Source organism: Nicotiana tabacum, chromosome 18 (genome assembly GCF_000715075.1).
Source record: "Nicotiana tabacum cultivar K326 chromosome 18, ASM71507v2, whole genome shotgun sequence".
Taxonomy (NCBI): domain Eukaryota; kingdom Viridiplantae; phylum Streptophyta; class Magnoliopsida; order Solanales; family Solanaceae; genus Nicotiana; species Nicotiana tabacum.
In genome coordinates, this window is record NC_134097.1 from 56,635,238 (window position 1) to 56,655,816 (window position 20,579).

Sequence of the window (20,579 nt, forward strand, 5' to 3'; positions counted from 1 at the left end):
TGGAGGTAGTTGCATGGCAAAACCATACAGTGAAATACAACTTCTGCTGAATAACTTTACTACTAATGATCATAATTGGAAAGGTGAAGGAGAACCAAGGAGAGCAATGAAACAGAAAGCAGGGTTACTTGAACTGGATGACATTTCCGCCATGAGAGCAGATTTAGCAAAATTGGAAAATCAAATGACCAGAATGACAATGGGACCATCACAACCAATGCAGCAGGTTCAGCAAATGTCGATTTGTTGTGAAATATGTGGCGATAATCACACAAGTTACATGTGCCCAACGAATCCTGAATCTATTTATTATGTGGGGCAACAAATCAGAGGGTCGATGAACCAATAGGCACAATATAAGAACACTTACAATGCAAATTGGAGGAATCATCCTAATTTCTCTTGGGGTCAGAATCAACCCAATCAAAATCAATTTAAACCCCAAGGAAATTTTAATCAACCTCAAAGGCCGCCACAACAAGCAGAAGAAAGTACAAATGATTTGTTGAAAAAATTGTTGCAAGACAATCAACAACTCATAACGGACTTTAGAAATCTTGAAAGACAATTGGGACAACTAGCTGCAAATCAAAATACTAGGCCTGCAGGTGCTATTCCAAGTGATACAGAGAAAAATCCACAAGTTAGTGCAATTACACTTAGAACTGGAAGGGAATTAGAAGAAGTTCCAAAGAAGAGAAAAGACAAGCCTCCGCCTGAGGGTGAATTGATTCCCAAAGCAACACAGGAAGTAAGGAAAGATGATACAATTTCAGCACCTGTGAATGTTCCAAGGCCACCACCACCTTTCCCACAAAGATTGCAGAAAAAGAATGACGATCGCATGTTCAACAAATTTCTCTCTATGTTGAGTCAGATTCAATTGAATATTCCGTTGGTAGATGCGATTCGTGATATTCCAAAATATGCCAAATACATAAAGGACATTGTGGCTAACAAGAGGAGACTAACTGAATTTGAAACAGTTGCACTTACTGAAGAGTGCACTTCAAGGGTCCAAAATAAGCTTCCTCAAAAGCTTAGGGACCCTGGCAGCTTCACTATCCCTGTGAGAATAGGCAATGTTGATGTAGGCCATGCACTTTGTGATTTGGGAGCAAGCATAAATTTGATGCCATTGTCTTTGTACAAACAATTGGGTTTGGGAGCTCCAAAACCCACCACAGTGATGTTGCAACTAGCAGACAGGTCCATAGCTTACCCGGAAGGGGTGATAGAAGATGTGCTACTGAAAATTGGGAAATTTATTTTTCCGGCTGCTTTCATTATCTTAGATTTTCAAGCCGATGAAAAAGTTACTATTATATTGGGAAGACCTCTCTTGCCTATAGGTGATGCTATAATTAAAGTAAGAGAAGGAAAAATGATCATGAGAGTTGACAACGAGGAAGCTGTTTTTAATGTATATAAAGCAATTCAACTTCCTCGGCAGTATGAAGAATTGTCTATGATATCCGTCATGGAGATTGATGAACAACTTATTACCTCAAGTGTATATTTGCAGGATTCTTTAGAAAAAGCAATTGTGTTGTTTGAAAGTTTGGAGATTAATGATGAGGTTGAGGAGATGAAACATACTTTGAATGCAACATGTGAATATATAAAAGGTTTTAATCCCTTTGAACCTTTGAACAGGCCAGATGGTCCTCCTCTGAAGCCCTCAGTTGAAGAAGCTCCCAAATTGGAATTAAAGCCTTTACCTTCTCACCTTCATTATGCTTATTTGGGTAGTTCTGAAACGTTACCTATTATTATTTCTGCTGACTTGTCTGAATTGCAGGAGGAGAAATTGTTAAGAGTACTACGTGAACATAAAAGAGCAATTGGGTGGACAATGTCCGACATAAGAGGTATTAGTCTAGCTTTTTGCATGCATAAAATTCTCATGGAGGAAGGGCACAAGCCAAGCATAGAACAACAATGCCGCCTAAATCCGAACATGAAAGAGGTGGTAAGAAAAAAAGTGATTAAATGGCTTGATGCAGGTATTGTATTTCCAATATCTGATAGCAAATGGGTAAGTCCAGTCCAATGTGTTCCAAAGAAAGGAGGAATGACCGTAGTGACAAATGAAAATAATGATTTGATTCCCATTAGAACTGTTACTGGGTGGAGGATTTGCATAGATTATAGAAAATTGAATAATGCCACCCGAAAAGACCATTTTCCCCTTCCCTTTATTGACCAAATGCTTGATAGATTAGCCGGGCAGGAATACTACTGTTTTTTGGATGGCTACTCGGGATATAATCAAATTGGTATAGCCCTAGAAGACCAAGAAAAGACCACATTTACATGTCTGTATGGGACATATGCATTTAAAAGAATGTCATTTGGTCTTTCCAATGCACCTGCGACTTTTCAAAGGTGTATGATGGCTATTTTCACTGATATGGTTGAAAGATTTGTGGAAGTATTTATGGATGATTTTTCTGTATTTGGATGTTCTTTTGATGAATGTTTAATGAATCTTGATAAAGTCCTTGCTAGGTGTGAAAAAACAAATTTGGTACTAAATTGGAAAAAATGTCATTTCATGGTACGAGAAGGCATAGTCTTAGGGCATAAAGTGTCCAAGAATGGATTGCAGGTGGATAAAGCAAAGGTGGAAGTAATTGAAAAATTACCTCCACCAATATCAGTTAGAGGCATTCGCAGTTTCTTAGGCCATGCGGGTTTTTACCGTCGTTTCATCAAGGATTTTTCAAAAATCTCATCTCCTTTGTGCAGGCTTCTTGAGAAAGATACATCTTTCAAGTTTGATGATGCTTGTCTGAAAGCATTTGATGAGCTGAAACGATGATTAGTTACTGCACCGATTATCATTTCTCTAGATTGGAAACTTCCATTTGAATTGATGTGTGATGCAAGTGATATAGCCATTGGAGCTGTTTTGGGGCAGCGGAAGGAGAAAATATTTTGTTCCATTCACTATGCGAGAAGAACTCTTAATTCATCTCAAATGAATTACACTGTTACTGAAAAAGAGTTGCTCGCAGTAGTATGGGCATTTGATAAGTTTAGATCCTATCTAGTGGGGACAAAAGTCATAGTTTACACAGATCACTCAGTTATAAGGTATTTATTTGCAAAGAAAGATGTCAAGCCAAGGTTAATTCGATGGGTTCTTCTTTTGTAGGAATTTGATTTGGAAATTCGAGATCGAAAGGGAATAGAGAATCAGGTTGCAGATCATTTATCCAGGCTGGAAAATAGAGGCCATGTCACTGAAGGAGAATCAATCAAAGAAACATTCCCTGACAAACATTTGCTAGCCATCACTTCGGATGAAACCCCGTGGTATGTTGATTATGTGAATTTCATTGCAAGTGGGGTGACTCCACCAGAATTCACAGCTGACCATATAAGAAGGTTCTTACATGATGTGAGATTCTACATGTGGGACAAGCCTTTTCTATACAAGCAATGCGCAGATCAATTGGTAAGAAGGTGTGTCCCCGAGGAGGAGATGAATGCAATATTGCATGACTGTCATTCTTCTCTTTATGGAGGTCATCATGGTGGAGACAAAACTGCACAAAAGGTTTTGCAATCAGGTTTTTACTGGACAAAATTATTTAAAGATGCACATGCTTTTGTTAAAAATTGTGACAGGTGCCAAAGAACCGGAACAATCACGAAGAAGCACGAGATGCCTTTACAAAATATTTTGGCAGTAGAACTCTTTGATGTCTGGGGAATAGATTTCATGGGACCATTTCCGTATTCTAATAGGCACATATATATTTTGGTTGCAGTGGATTATGTGTCTAAGTGGGTTGAGGCCATTGCTCTTCCTACTAATGATGCGAAGGTAGTGGTAAGTTTTGTGAAGAAGCACATTTTCACACGCTTTGGAACTCCAAGGGTGTTGATAAGTGATGGAGGAACACACTTTTGCAACAAATTGTTGAAAAATGTTCTAGCAAAATATGGTGTAAGACACAAGGTTGCTACTGCATATCACCCTCAAACGAGTGGTCAAGTTGAAGTGTCAAACAGGGAGGTAAAACAGATTTTGGAGAAAACTATGAGCGCAAATAGGAAAGATTGGTCCGGTAAGTTAGAAGATGCATTGTGGGCTTACCGAACTGCATACAAGACTCCAATAGGTACTTCTCCATACAAGATGGTTTATGGAAAAGCATGTCATTTGCCTGTTGATATAGAACATAAAGCTTATTGGGCAATCAAAAAGCTAAATATGAATATGGACTTAGCTGGAGAAAAAAGACTGCTACAACTCAATGAACTTGATGAGTTTCGGTTGCATGCTTATGAAAATGCCAAGTTATATAAAGAAAAGACCAAGAAGTGGCACGACAAACACATCCAACATCGTGAGTTTGAGCTAGGTCAAGAAGTTCTCTTGTTCAACTCAAGGCTAAAGCTTTTTCCTGGAAAGCTTAAGTCCCGTTGGGCAGGCCCTTTTGTTGTAGTAAGTGTAACTCCTCATGGAACAGTTGAATTGCGAAACATTAATTCAACAGGCACGTTCTTGGTAAATGGGCAACGAATTAAACACTATTGGGGTGGTGACATTCAACGTCACAAAACCTCAGTAGATTTAATTGATGTATAATGCAATATGGCGTCGTGCCGCGACATTAAATCAGGCGCTGTGTGGGAGGCAACCCACAAATGTAGTGTAAATATAGTTTGTAAATGAGAATTTATAACTTGGCCTTCTTGAGAGGCTATATGTTAAAAAAAGGAGAAACGTTCAGTGATTAGCGCGGGTGCGCATGGCGAGCACATAGCCCGTGCTAATTGGGTTTCCGTCTGCCTGACCTTCAGTGATTAGCGCGGGAGCACATGACTAGCGCATAGCCCACGCTAATCAGGTTTTAGACTGCCTCAGGACAAATGGACTAGCGCGGGAGCGCATGACTAGCGCACGACCCGCGCTAGTCACAGGTAACTTCGTTTTAAAAAGTTTTTTTTACTTCTTTAACTTAATAATACCCCCCCAAACCAAAAAACCCTACTCTTTCTCTTCTTCTTCTTCTTCTTCTTCATCAACACCCCACTTCTTCTTCTTCATAAAATCTCCCCACCTCTTCATTCACCCCATACCCCATCTCCTCTAAGGTATGTCTTCTTCATCTTCTTCTTATTAGTTAATTTTTTTTATTTTTCAGATTATTTCGTTTTTTTTTGTGTGAACATAGTTTTAATTTTCTATTTTTTGTTTGATTTTCAATTTCCTTGCATATATGTAGTATAATGTCTTCAATTGTTTCCTTGTTTAGTTTTATTATGTAACATTATTATGTGGTTGTCAAGATTGTATATTTTTAGGATAGTTTCTTAATTTTTTTTCTTATTTAACATTAGAATTTAGCATTTATAGAAGATTTAAACATATGTTTGATGTTTGGTTGGGTTGAGGAAGTGAAAAATTAGGAATATGGTGGTGTAAAGTAGTAATTGGGTTGGTTGATGGTGAATACATTGTGACATAGGGTTGGAAAATGCTTGAAACTCAACATGCTCACAATGTGTTTGAAAAAATGCCTCTTTGGAGGAAGTGATGTAACCAACTATGTGGTGAAGTCTAAGTAGCCCGGTTTGGTTACCCAAGTGAATAGGGGTAACTCTAAACTACTTGCAGGTACCATGGCCCCTTGTAAATGCCCAGCATCAAGTTCCTCATCCGAACGCCCAACTACAGCAAATGTTGGTGGACGACCCAGAAAATCAGTTGATACTAGGCCATCCAATAGTTAAAAGTTTGTGTCAGCCAAGGCACAGGACAGATTTAACAAAAAGGAGGAGAAAACAATAGTGCCTGAACAAGCAATGGATGCAAATGCTTTAGCTATTAATTGTCCAAACATAGCAAACGAGTTGAGGAGGCGTGGGCTTGACATATTCTTCAGGAGCCAATCATGGCGAATGTAATGCTAGTGAGGAAATATTATGCCAACCTTCCCGAACATGATAACTACAATGTTACAGTCCGAAAGCAACAAGTCAATGCATCTATAGAAACAATTCGGGATGTGTACAGGATACCCCCAGTGGAGGAAGATTACATAGATATGTTCCAGGCATATAATAGCAAGCTAATACCATGGTCCACGTTCACCGACATAATTTGTCACCCAGATGCAGATATCCAATGGTATATATATGGGAACAAGTTCCACGCTAATGCCCTGAAGTTCGAGGCAAAATGTTGGTTGTACTTCATCAACAGCCGTCTCTTGCCTTCCAAGAATTTGACTGAAGTAAACATCCCTCGAGCTTGCTTAATATGGTGTTTCATGAATAGGGCATGGTTTGATGTACCATTGTTGATACCTAAAGAAATGTTCCAGAGGGTTAGAATTCAACGCTACGGGTTGTATTACCCATCTCTTGTCACCCTACTGTGCCTTTGAGCCAATGTACCAAACAATCTTGCTGCAGATGGACGACTAGCTAAAGTCAATCCTTTCACGGCTAAAATGGTCACCACAGGTAAGGAAGTTTACATCCAGCTGAATTGGTTGTTGTTGATTCTGATGACAGTGACGATGAGGAAGGAGAGGAGCAACAAGAAGGAGCTGACGATGTGGAGATGGGAGAAGATGCACAACCTGCACAACCACAAGCTTTTGATGCAGCAGGACCGTCTAGGGCTGGTCGGGGACAAAGGATAGATCGCATGGAGCAGGAAATCACTGAAATTAAAACATCAGTGACAGTTCTGGGGAGACATGTTGATGAAATACAAGTTCAGCAGAAAAAAACGGAAAGTCGGCTCATGGGTTGGCTTCGTGCAATTGGTCGGGCATGCAACGTGAATCCGAAACCGTGTCCGATCAAGAGTGACCCCTCGGGGAAGTATCTTTGCTTAATCTCTTGTTTATAATGAAAGGCATGGGGACATGTCTCGCTTTAAGTGTGGGGTGGAGGATTCCCTTAAACATATGTTTAACTGTTCTTAAATGTTTTGGATGGTAGTAATTATTATGGATTTTTAGGTTGTTTTGGATTGTTAGAATGTTTTGGTAGTGTGGTACAATATATAATGTTTTGGGATTGCGTGACTATTTTACTTTTGTTTTTAAATGTTTTGGTGATTTAGTATTGTTGGAGTAATTGTTGTCTGTTCTTAAACATTTTCAGTAGATTTTTTTTAGTAGTTATATTGGCGCGGCCCGATGACGGATTCTTTTAGATAGGATTTCTTGAGGGACTGAGCCCATAGAAAACAACAAAAAGATTTTTGTTTTTATTTTTTTGTATTTTTAGGTAGTATAACAATTCCCCCTTGGTTTTTCTTAAAGCCGCGGTTCTTTTCCAAGGGTTTATCTCGAACCGGGCATAGATAGTTTTAAATTTCTGTTTTTATATTTTTTTTATTTGTAGACTAAAATAAGGAGTTATAAGCTATAGAAAAGTGAACCCATAGCGTTGACACACCTGAACACAATAGACCCTATAGTGTAACGCTTAGTCTTAATTGTTGAATCTCACTGAAAGTGCCTTAATTTGTATGTTTGTACTGAATTGAATGCTCGTAATGGAGTGTCTTGATGAGTTGATCTGGAATGAGTCATATGCCATGTGTGGTGAGTATTTATGTAGTCCATGTGTTGTACTTGTGTCTAGAACTTGCCCGGTATGTGAGTTGAAGCGAAATTTGAGGTGATGCTCGGTTTGAAAAATGATGTTAGGCTTTCTTTGACCTTTTTGAGCTTAATTGCTTATTAAAAATAAAATTTGTCCCTAGTTAACCCTTTTGAGCCTTCAGACTTTTTGTTTGGCACCCGCATTACAAGCCCATACCCTTTTGTTCTTAATTGACATTGTTTTGATCCTTTTACCTCTTAAAGCACTTTAATTGTGAGAAGAGCGCTAAAAGAAGTAAGAAGGAAATAAGTGTGGGGTGGCTTTTGAGTGGAACCAATAAAAGGATGAAAGGTGCACTTATGTTGTAAACGAATACACCACTAGCAGAAATTGAGTGACAAGAAAAATTACATTGTGTTTTGATCTAGCTAGTGGGAATGAATTAATAGAGTGCTTAAAAAAGAAAGGCGTATTTGTGAGATGACATTGTGTATAAATAAGAAGTGGGTTGAAGAATTTATGCTGAAAATTGCTCGTGTGATGTGTTAAAGTGCTTAGGGATTGAGTTACTATTTCTAAATACATCCTACCCGTCCCTTAGCCCACATTACAACCATGAAAAAGTTTTAATTGATTTTGGATTGAGCCAGCCTACATTAGTAGAGATTTACATTAAGGGCAAGCTTATGGTACCAATTGCATGCATGTGACCTCTTTTGTGAGAGTGAGTGATTTCCTTGATATATGTGAATATATGAATTGAATGTGGTGGATTGAACTCAGTTTTTGTTGATGTAATTGTGAGGGCATATGAATCGTGACAGAGAAGCAAGTCTTGATTTCTGTGTAGAGTACTTTGAGGAAGTGTAAATATTGCATGGCACTTGAGAGTTGACTTTGAGGCTAGGATTGTTCACTGCTAGGTGTAATATATGTACAATGTTCTAGGTGTAATGCGTGAGGGGAAATGGTTGAGTGAAGAATTCTCTAAAACGAATATAGTGGATTGCTCGAGGACTAGCAATAAGATAAGTGTGGGGTGATGATAATAGGCTAAATTGTTTAATATAGCCTATGTTTTAGCTCAACTTAAGGATGGTTTACTATTGTAAATGTTCAAATAATGCAAAAATTGGCTCTAATCATGACTTTAATGTCTCACAGGAGTTCAATAAACAAATGAGGATTTATGATGGTAATCAAGTGAAAAATGGAGTCAAATGACGAAAAGTTGAGCAGCACATCTTAACAAGAGAAAACCCCACTAGCGCGGGTCATGCACTCCCGCGCTAGTTCAATTGTTTTGGACAGAAAGAAACCTCACTAGCGCGGGTCATGCGCTGTTCATGCGCTCCTGCGCTAGTCCTGTTCGGGAAATCAATTATTTGGGGGTAAAATTGGAATTCTTTCTTAATCCCACTCAATTTACATAAAGCAAAGACTCCATTATTGGGAGATCAGTTTTTAGAGCAAGAAATAATTTTAGAGAGAGAAAGTGAAGAGAAGACTCAATCTTGAAGTGAAGAAAAGAAGGGGATTACAATCTTGAAGCAAGGATTCAAAGAGTTCTTCTAAACTTTCTTCTATTTGCTTGTTAATATTATGTTTAAAACTTTTATTGTTGATTTTTATGTGAATATGAGTAGCTAAAAACTCTAGTATTCTTGGGTCATGGATATTAGATAATTATGTTATTTGAAGCTTAGATTGAAGATCTTGAATTTATTGTTATGGGTTGTTTATTTGATTCTGCTTCTAATTATTTTACTGCGTAGCTAACAGTGAAATATTATTTACGAATCTTGAGTTAAACTTGACAAAGGAAATTCTTGGTTGCATATAGAATCAAATAGAGCAAGATCTGAATCCTGGGCATCGGGTGAAAGATTCGCAATTAAGATAGACATATACTTAATTGCCTTGCTTGGTTGAAAAATAGGAGTTGTAAATGCATTTGAGTTAATATTAATACCATAGACATATAGGTATTAATTTAACTCGAATAGGTGCATAAGGACTCGACAGATTCTTATGAGTATTATTAACCCTATAATCAATAACCCGGATAATACAATAAATCAATCTTAAGCTAAAATAGTAGCATGATCTCTAGCAAGTCCATGACCCGGGAATATATTTATCCAAATTGTTATAAACATATTGTGAAATTGGTGTAGTAATTTTGTGTTGAATTATTGTGCAATTATTAAGTAAGTTGTAAATTGATTCTTTAAATATTTTGTAATAATATAGCATAAATTGATAATTGTTTGAGTCTACATCAGTCGATAAGTTGATCACAATTCCTCGTGGGAACGATACTTTACTTACTACTATATTACTTGTCGATTGCGTACACTTGCGTGAGTGTTTTGGTCGCAACAGCTATACTAACTTGTCTTAATATTGTTTTGCAATTGGAAAAATTCACCTGATAAACTAGTTTAAATCGATATGAATCTTTAAGAATGAATATATGACTACCACTTTTAGCTTGAGTATATCATGCTCACATCATTTGGAGGAATTCCTCCCCTTCTAATATTCTTCTAACCTTTATGAAAATGTAATCATATCTAGGATCTCACTATATAAACATGTCCTAAACTAACTAGATCCCTATGCTCACCCTTTGTATATTCTGAAGCTGCTCACATTTAGTCTAAGTTATAGAACCTGGTTAAGATACATCTATGGTGTTTGGGTTTCATCTGCTATGCTAAAGTGTTAAATTGAGCTTTATCATGACTAAGTTCCTATACTCAACCTATATAACAGATCTTTAATATAATATTTTCATTGTCTTTTCTGAAACTCATACATGGTGATGTTGTTAATTTGATCTCATGATACTCAACCATGTTAGTCATGTTATGATCTTGTAAGATTGTCATATGTATGTGTTTGAATACTATCTCTGGGATTTCTACACTAAGCTTCTTCTTGAACAAGTTCTTCTTGTCTTACATGCTCATACATGTGTCCTTGATATCACATAATTATGTTTAGTCCATATAAGTTAATTGTAACCCCCTTTGTAAGCTTAGGAGAGATTCTTTGATGCTTGTTTGCCTTATTTGAGTGTGTGACTATGTATTTAACTTCTAATAAGCCTAAAATGAATGAAAGATTTCTTTAGAGGTCATATCACTTGTTAAGTGTAGACAAATGTATTTACTTATCCCTGTATTTTAAGAATTCTGAAGTGGACTGATAATCCCTATACTTAGTAAGAAAGAGTGCTAATCTGTTTGTAGACTTTCATCAAGTGTATACATGGAAAAATAAATGACTGCAGTTGAGAATCCTCATAAGTATGAACCTGCCACTAGGATTAGTGAGGATAATACACATGATATCTCCTCTACCCCTTCGAACTACATGACTTATTTGTTCTGAGTTCTTGTATTAGTATGTTGGTGTTCTCATTACCTACTTGCACCTGTAACTGATTTCATTGAGTACTCTTGAGCCTGTTGAGAATATATGATAGTATACTATATGCATGTATGTAAGCCATTATTTCCCTCTGTATTATTTGTAGCATTTTGAACAACTTTCCACAAGAAGTGTACATGTCCTTGCATCATTGTTAATGTTATATTGGAATCTACATTGAGTACCTCATTAGCATTTAAACCTATAGGGAATAGTAAGTGTGAGTAGTTAAAGGTATTTAGGAGTAGAATTTAGTTCTTGGTTGAGATACTCTCCCTCACACAAGCACTACTCTTGGTCCTTGAGAGTCTTGTAAACTTTGAAGTGCCAGGTATCCAAAGGGTGTCTTCGCCATGAATGGAGGTTTGCCTTAAGCCTTTAATTATTGACATTTGCTAATCTCATTAGGCGTAGTGTTAAATGAAAACGAATGCTTCATTGTAAATTTCTTTACTTTGTTTGACTTTACATTACTTTTATCTACATTCCTAATTAATGCATGTTATAGTTATGTCTTGGGCCTTACATTGATGTTACTTGTATATAAGTGTTGTATTGGACCAAATGTCTAATGAACTTATTTTTTTTTTTAAATGTGTGTATGAATTGGGCTGCGAAGTTCTCAAAGAACTCATGCCCAAATTTCAGCCTGAACTTGGTGTCTTCTGAAGTCGTCGTTCTTTATTATTTTGTCTACTAGGCCCAATTTCCTTCAGGACCAAACCATGAGTCTATTTCTTTTACTCTATCCCTTTCATAGTTTGTTGTGTTCTTATATGTATACAATACTGACAATATTAGATTGAATGTTTTACTTTTATTTCTTTGAGTTATATTAATAACCTAGGCAAGCCCTAAAGACGTAGGTAAAAATAAAGGTACTGCAACTTAATAATAAATAGTTCTAATTGTTAATCACTTATGTTATTATTCCTATTCTCACTAATAATTTTCAAGAATTTTTTTCCTGAAACTAAGAAAGTTTTGCAAATGTCAACAATCTCTCTTTCTAAAACAAGAAGAAAACCGAAAAACCAAAAATGATTTTCAAAAGCGGGCTATTTCTGCAAATCAAACAAAAACTGGTGCTGTCAAAGATCTTCAAATGATTTCTTCAAATTTGAATATAAGATTTGAAATTAACTTTCAAGGTATATCCAAACCCCACTTTCCAACAATTCTTACTTTACACAAATATCCACTTTGTTTGGAAAAATCAAAATATTTTGAACTTAACCTCATTTATTAGTAAGCAAGTATTATAAGCCCATTCTTTCTAAACACAATTTCAATTGTATAGACACTTTCAAAGGATTTTCTTCTAAATAAAACTTATGTTTTTCCAATGTACATATATACCACTTCTTTTTCAAAAATGATAAGTTTTCAAAGCGTAATATAAAGTAAGTCATACACTTTTAAGCACTAACTAAGATTATAGACATTTAATTTCTTGAATATAGTCTAAGTCTTATGGAGCTAGCTTAGGTAGATTCTAGGTGGTTCCAAACACCTTTTCCTTAGAAGAAAAAGAACCCTTGCCCAATTCTCACTAGTTAGCAGACTAATAGGATAATAACCTTAACAATCAAATAGGTAGTATACCTTTAAATATTAGGTGGCAACTCTCTTTTATCTTAAATAGGGAAACTACTAGGTGAATCTTTTTTTGACTCATGCAAAATAGGGTGCAACACTCTCGATCGGAGGCAGAGCACGCAGACCAATTGCGAAAGGTCCTACACACCCTCTGAGATCAAAGTTGTACACCAAATCTTCCAAGTGCGAGTTTTGACTAAACTCAGTAGCTTTTCTTGGGCATGTAGTATTGGGTAAGAGAATCAAAGTTAATAGTCAAAAGATCGAAGCAGTTAAGAATTGTCCAAGGCCTATAACTCCTACCGAGGTACATAGCTGTGATGACCCAAAAGGCCATCACTTGTTTTAGAAATAAATTTGGTGTTCTGAGGCCTAAATACCTCTCTCTGCATCACCTCGATTTATGTGTGCAGTCCGGGCATGTAGCCGGAAAACCATTATGTGAAAAATCTGTGAAAATGATAAAATTTGCCTTTAAAATGAATTTAAGTTGACTTTGGTCAACATTTTGGGTAAATAGACCTGGACTCGTGATTCGACGGTCCCAGAGGGTCCGTAGAAAAAAAGGGACTTGGGCATATGCCCGGAATCAAATTCCAAGGTCCCAATCTCGAGAAATGAATTTATAAAGAAAATTATTTTCTGGAATATTTATGAGTTTTTGAAAATGAAATGCATTTGAAATTTAATGGTATCTGGCCCGTATTCTGGTTCCGGAGCCTGATATAGGTCTTATATATGATTTAAGTTGAGTCTATGAAACTTGGTAAGAAACGGACTTGAAATGACGTGAATCGAACCCTCGGTTGTGAAATTTAGAACTTAAGTATTCTTGAGATTTTTCTTTGATTTTGATGTTAAATTCATTGTTAAAGGTGTTAGTTTGGCGATTTGATCGCACGAATTAGTTCATATGATATTTTTGAGTTAGTATGCACGTTTGGTTTGGAGCCCCGAGGGCTCGGGTGAGTTTCGGGTAGGTTCCGGGGTGTTTAGACTTAGGAAAAACATTGTTGTTGCATCAGTTCTGGTGTAACTGCACCTGCGAGTCAAGCACCGCAGGTGCAAGCTCGCAGGTGCGCATATAGGGCTGCAGGTGCGGTCTAGCCCTCTCGCAGATGAGGACAAGCTTCCACATAAGGGATTCCGCAGGAGCGGATCCCCTATCGCAGAAGCGGTCAATCTTTCTGCACGTGCGCTTGCGCATGTGCGACCCAAGCACCGCAAGTGCGAGATTCAGGCAGTAAAGTCTTTTAAAATAAACTTCAGCATTTTCTCTTTCAAATTTTCACCAAAAATAGAAGGCCTAGGGCGATTTTCACAAGAGATTTTCTTCCCAAATCATAAGTGTTCACTAACTGATTTCTTTCAACTCTCTAATGTATTTCATCAACTTTTATCTAAAATTCTAGGGTTCTAATGGTAGAAAATTGGGAATTTGGGAAGAGTTAGTGCTTTTTGAATAATTGGAATTTAGACCTCATTTTGGGGTCGGATTCCAGAACTAATTACATATTCGGGCTCGTAGGTGAATGGGTGATCGGGTTTTGGTATGAACTTCGTGTTTTGACCAAGCGGGCCCATGGTCAATTTTTGACCTTTTGGGAAAAATGATAGAAAATCTATAATTAAGCATTGGGTATGAATTCTTTAGCATTTATTGATGTTGTTAAATCAATTTGGACTAGATACGAGTTATTTGGAGGCGAATTCTAAAGGAAAAGAGGTGTTTGAGGCTTGAGTTGGTCGTGGAAGTTTGAGGTAAGTGTTTGGTCTAACCTTAGTTTGAGGGATTATAAGTTGTGTCCTATTTGCTATGTGGTATTGTTGAGTACGACGTACAGGCATGGTGACGAGTATCTATATGTTGGTGTCAACCATGCCCGTGAGTCTTAAGTTGAAATCGTTGTGTTCTTAATAAGTACTACAAATACCTAAGTTGTTGATTCTCTGTGTTGGGAAAGGATTATGTTTACTCTTGTGGAAATTACTTATGGTTGAGTATTGGTTCTAGATGAGGATTCTTTGTAAAGTTAAATGTTGGAACAAGTTTGATTATAGTTGATTCCCTTGCCGGGACGTATTTACTTCTTACTGTCGATTCCCTTGCCGGGATATTGTTGTTTCCTTATTGCTCCCTTGCTAGGACTCTTTTATGATTGGTGTTGAATTGTATATTGGGATCGGGTTGCACACCACAACAATATTGTATTTGGATCGGGTTGCATGCCGCAACAATATTATATTTGGATCGGGTTGCACGCCGCAATAGTGATATATGATTTGGATCGGGTTGCGCGCCGCAACAATAAAGGATAAAAGTGGATATTGATTTGTTCTGTTTCTTTATTCCTTCTGCTGTGAATTTTAAATTGTTCTTCATGTTTTCCTCCTGAGTTATTGTTGGCAAATGATATTCTCCCACAACATGTCCCCTTCCCATCTTTAACTGATAGTTTCCTTTATTATTACTTGCTATATATATATATATATGCTTTAACTGCACAAGTTTAGTTAGTAGACTTGTCCTAGCCTCGTCACTACTTCGTCGGGGTTAGGCTAGGCACTTACCAACACATGGAGTCGGTTGTGCTGATACTACACTCTGCACTGTGTGCAGATCCCGGAGCAACAGCTTTTGAACCTTAGCTTGGGTGGCTGCCTTCAGTCCATACGGAGATCCAAGGTAGTCCTACAAGCGTCCGCAAGACCTGGCGTCTCCTTCTACCTTTTCTTCCTATTTCACTCATGTAATTCAAAAACAGTGTTGCATTTATTTTTTCACACCTTGTTTGTAGAATTCTTAGACCGTTTGTGGAGGTATGACACCAGTCTTGGGTAGTTTTTATTTAAGAAATCATGTTGGAATTATTTAAATGGTTTAATCATTTCTTCCGCTTGTTTAAATTTTCGTTGTTTATAAACTATTTATTCACATTTGTTAAAGAATTAAAATGGGAAAAAGGTAATTTTTTCAAATGGTCGGCTTACCTAACTTTCACTAGTAGGCGCCATCACGACTCCTGAGGGTGGAAAAATCCGGATCATGACAGTAACATTTTCGGCCTAACCGGTTACTATCAAAGATTTGTGGAGAATTCTCATCCATAGCTGCTCGTTTGACAAAATTGACGCATAAGACAACGAAATTCCAATGGAGCGATATCTGCAAGGAGAGCTTCTAAGAGTTAAAGATAGGCTAGCCTCCGCGCCAGTTCTCACTCTTCCTGAAGGACCTGAAGGCACATTATATATTGTAATGCCTCTAGAGTAGGCTTGGGTAGTGTTCTAATGCAACATGGGAAGGTCGTTGCTTATGCGTTGAGGCAACTAAGGAAACACAAGCAGAACTACCCCATTCATGATCTGGAGCAAGCAATCATTATATTTGCCTTGAAAATATAGCGTCGCTATCTGCATGGGGTTCATATTTAAATATTTACCAATCACAAGAGCTTGCAGTACATATTCAAGCAAAAATAATTAAATTTGAGGTGATATAGATGGCTTGAATTATTAAAAGACTACAATGTTAATATCCTATACCACCCCGGGAAGGCAAACGTTGTTATTGATACCTTAAGTCAGAAATCCACGGGCAGTATACGACATGTGGAAAATTACAAGTTGAAAATGATTAAAGACTTGTACTTGTTGGCTAACTTAAGTGTACGATTGATCAATACCAGTAGCAGAGGAGCCACAATTCAAAATGTTGTCGAATCTTTGCTGGTGGCCGAAGTAAAATCACAGCAATTTGACGATCCAGCCTTGGTGAAAATATGAGAGAGCGCTCCCTTTCAAAAGAAGCAAGTGTTCAATCACATACCTTGCATAAATTTGTGCAAGGTCACAAATCAAATACAGAATCATCTCTTTTGTCTTCCCTATCAGCGATTCTCGCCGATTCCTTGCCCGTTTCATCACTTGAAATTCAAATTCCCAAGTCTGAAGCCCTGATTCAACGATGCAATGTCAAATCTTCAGATATTCTTCTATGCTCTGTTAAATCTGTGGCATGCATGGCCATCTCCTAATGTTATTATGATTATTCCTGGTCCAGAGGTCAAGCATAGCGACCTCTAGAAATTGGAGCTTTTATCTGGTGGATTTGCCTTCAACGGACAATTTCACCACCTCAAGTAAAAATTATAACTGCTCTCACCTTTGTTTCACCCGATTGTGCTCACATCACCAACTCTCTGTCACTCTCCACTATTATTTAAATTATGTTGAACCCTAAGGCATTGAATGCCACTATAAAAGAGAGCCCTCAATTATCTCACAAAAATACGCGAAAATCACCTAACAAGCAGAAACATCGACCTAACTATAATATCATTTACTACACTTAAGTTTTGAGTAGAAAAATCAAGGTATGGTTTCTAACTAGGCTCTGATTTCTTTCTGGTTTTGAGCTTTACATTGATCAGACTTTGAGTTTCTGATTCTTAATGGCTAAGCAAGACTCTCGTTTGGTTTGTTGCCCAAAAGAAGGTCAGTAAAACTCGACCTTTCTTTTCTTTTAATCATCTAATTGAAAGCATGTTTGTTCTATTATTTCTTGTTAATTTACTCTGCTTCTGATAATGTTATACTTAATTGTATCTATGTGTTTGTCATTATTTCATAATTTATCACCAAACTCTAAGGTTATAAGATTCTGTAATAATCTGAAATTAGAATTATGTACTGATCAATTACTTCCTTGTAATCTTAATGAGCATATCTTTGGGTGGTTTTTGTATTGTTTAGTTTCTATGATTAGTAACACTTCAAATGATTTCCATGTACTTCACACTTGCCAGATGTTCTACTGTGGCTCTCATGTATGCTATACTAACTTGTCTTAATATTGTTTTGCAATTGGACCGATTCACCTGATAAACTAGTTTAAATCGATATGAATCTTTAAGAATGAAGATAGGACTGCCACTTTTAGCTTGGATATATTATGCTCTCATTATTTGGAGGAATTCCTCCACTTCTAATATTCTTCTATGATTCTTCTAACCTTTATAACAATGTAATCATATTTAGGATCTCACTATATAAACATGTCCTAAACTAACTAGACCCCTATACTCACCCTTTGTATATTCTGAAGTTGCTCCACATTTAGTCTAAGTTATAGAACCTGGTTAAGATATATCTATGATGTTTGGGTTTCATCTGCTGTGCAAAAGTGTCAAATTGAGCTTCATAATGACTAAGTTCCTATACTTAACCTGTATAACAGATCTTTAATATAATATTTTCATTGTCTTTTCTGAAACTCATACATGGTGATGTTGTTAATTTGATCTCATGATACTCAACCATGTTAGTCATGTTATGATCTTGTAAGATTGTCATATGTATGTGTTTGAATACTATCTCTGGGATTTCTACACTAAGCTTCTTCTTGAACAAGTTCTTCTTATCTTACATGCTCATACATGTGTCCTTGATATCACATAATTATGTTTAGTCCATATAAGTTAATTGTAACCCCCTTTGTAAGCTTAAGAGAGATTTTTGTCTGCCTTATTTGAGTGTAGGACTGTGTATTTAACTTCTAATAAGCCTAGAATGAATGAAAGATTTCTTTAGAGGTCATATCACTTGTTAAGTATAGACAAATGTATTTACTTATCCCTGTATTTTAAGAATTCTGAAGTGGACTGATAATCCCTATACTTAGTAATAAATGGAGTGTTGATCTGTTTGTAGACTTTTATCAAGTGTATAAATGGAAAAATAAATGACTGCAATTGAGAATCCTTATAAGTATGAACCTGCCAGTAGGATTAGTGAGGTTAATACACATGATATCTCATCTACCCCTTCGAACTACATGACTTATTTGTTCTAAGTTCTTGTATTAGCATGTTGGTGTTCTCATTACCAGCTTGCACTTATAACTGATTTCATTGAGTACTCTTGAGCCTATTGAGAATATATAACAGTATACTATATGCCTGTATGTATGCCATTATTTCCCTTGGTATTATTTGTAGCATTCTGAACAACTATCTACAAGAAGTGTACGTGTCATTGTATCATTGTTAATGTTATATTGGAATTTACATTGAGTACCTCATTAGCATTTAAACCTATAGGGAATAGTAAGTGTGAGTAGTTAAAGGTATTTAGGAGTAGAATTTAGTTCTTGGTTGAGATAATCTCCTTGACACAAGTACTACTCTTGGTCCTTGAGACCCTTGTAAACTTTGAAGTGTCAGGGATCCAAAGAGTGTCTTGGCCATGAATGGAAGTTTGCCTTAAGCCTTTAATTATTGACATTTGCTAATCTCATTAGGCTTAGTGTTAAATGAAAATGAATGCTTCATTGTAAATTTCTTTACTTTGTTTGACTTTACATTACTTTTATCTACATTCCTAATTAATGCCTGTTGTAGTTATGTCTTGGGCCTTACATTGATGTTTCTTATATATAAGTGTTGTATTGGACCAAATGTATCAAGAACTTTTTATTTTTTTAAATGTGTGTATGAATTGGGCTGCGAAGTTCTCAAAGAACTCAGGCCCAAATTCCTGCCTGAACTTGGAGTCTTCTGAAGCCGTCGCTCTTTGTTATTTTGTCTACTGGGCCAAATTTTCTTCTGGCCCAAACCATGAGTCTATTTCTTTTACTCTATCCCTTTAATAGTTTGTTGTTGTTCTTATATGTATACAATACTGACAATATTAGATTGAATGTTTTACTTTTATTTCTTTGAGTTATATTAATAACCTAGGCAAGCCCTAAAGACGTAAGTAAAAATAAAGGTATTGCGACTTAATAGTAAATAGTTCTAATTGTTAATTATTTCTGTTATTATTCTTATTCTCACTAACAATTTTCACGAAGTTTTTTCTTGAAACTAAGAAATATTTGCAAAAGTCGACAATCTCTCTTTCTAAAACAAGAAGAAAACCGAAAAACCAAAAATGATTTCCAAAAGCAGACTATTTTTGCAAATCAAACAAAAACTGGTGCAATCAAAGATCTTCAAATGATTTCTTCAAATTTGAATATAAAATTTGAAATCAACTTTCAAGGCATATTTAAACCCCACTTTCCCAACAATTCTTACTTTACACAAATAGCCACTTTGTTTCGAAAAATCAAAATATTTTGAACTTAACCTCATTTATTAGTAAGCAAGTATTATAAGCCCATTCTTTCTAAACACAATTTCAATTGTATAGACACTTTCAAAGTCTTTTCTTCTAAATAAAACTTGTGTTTTTCCAATGTACATATATATTACTTCTCTTTCAAAAATGATAAGTTTTCAAAGCGTAATATAAAGTAAGCCATAAACTTTTAAGCACTAACTAAGATATAGATATTTAATTTCCTGAACCTAGTCTAAGTCTTATGGAGCTAGCTTAGGTAGATTCTAGGTGGTGCCAAATACCTTCCCCTTAGAAGAACAAGAACCCTTGCCCAAATCTCACTGTTTAGCATACTAATAGGATAATAACCTTAACAATCAAATAGGTAGTATACCTTTAAATATTAGGTGGAAACTCTCTTTTATTATCAATAGGAAAACCACTAGCTGAATCTTTTTTTGACTCATTGAAAATAGGGTGCAACACTCTCGATTGGGGGCAGAGCACGCAGACCAATTGCAAAAGGTCCTACACACCCCCTGAGATCAAAGTTGTACACCAAATCTTCCAAGCGCGAGTTCTGACTAAACTCACTAGATTTTCTTGGGCATGTAGTGTCGGGTAAGGGCATCAAAGTTGATAGTCAAAAGATCGTAGCAGTTAAGAATTGTCCAAGGCCCACAACTCCTACCGAGGTACGTAGCTTCTTGGGCCTAGCCGGTTACTATCAAACATTCGTGGAGAATTTCTCATCCATAGTTGCTCCTTTGACAAAATTGACGCATAAGACAACAAAATTCCAATGGAGCGATATCTGTGAGTAGAGCTTCCAAAAGTTAAAGATAGGCTAATCT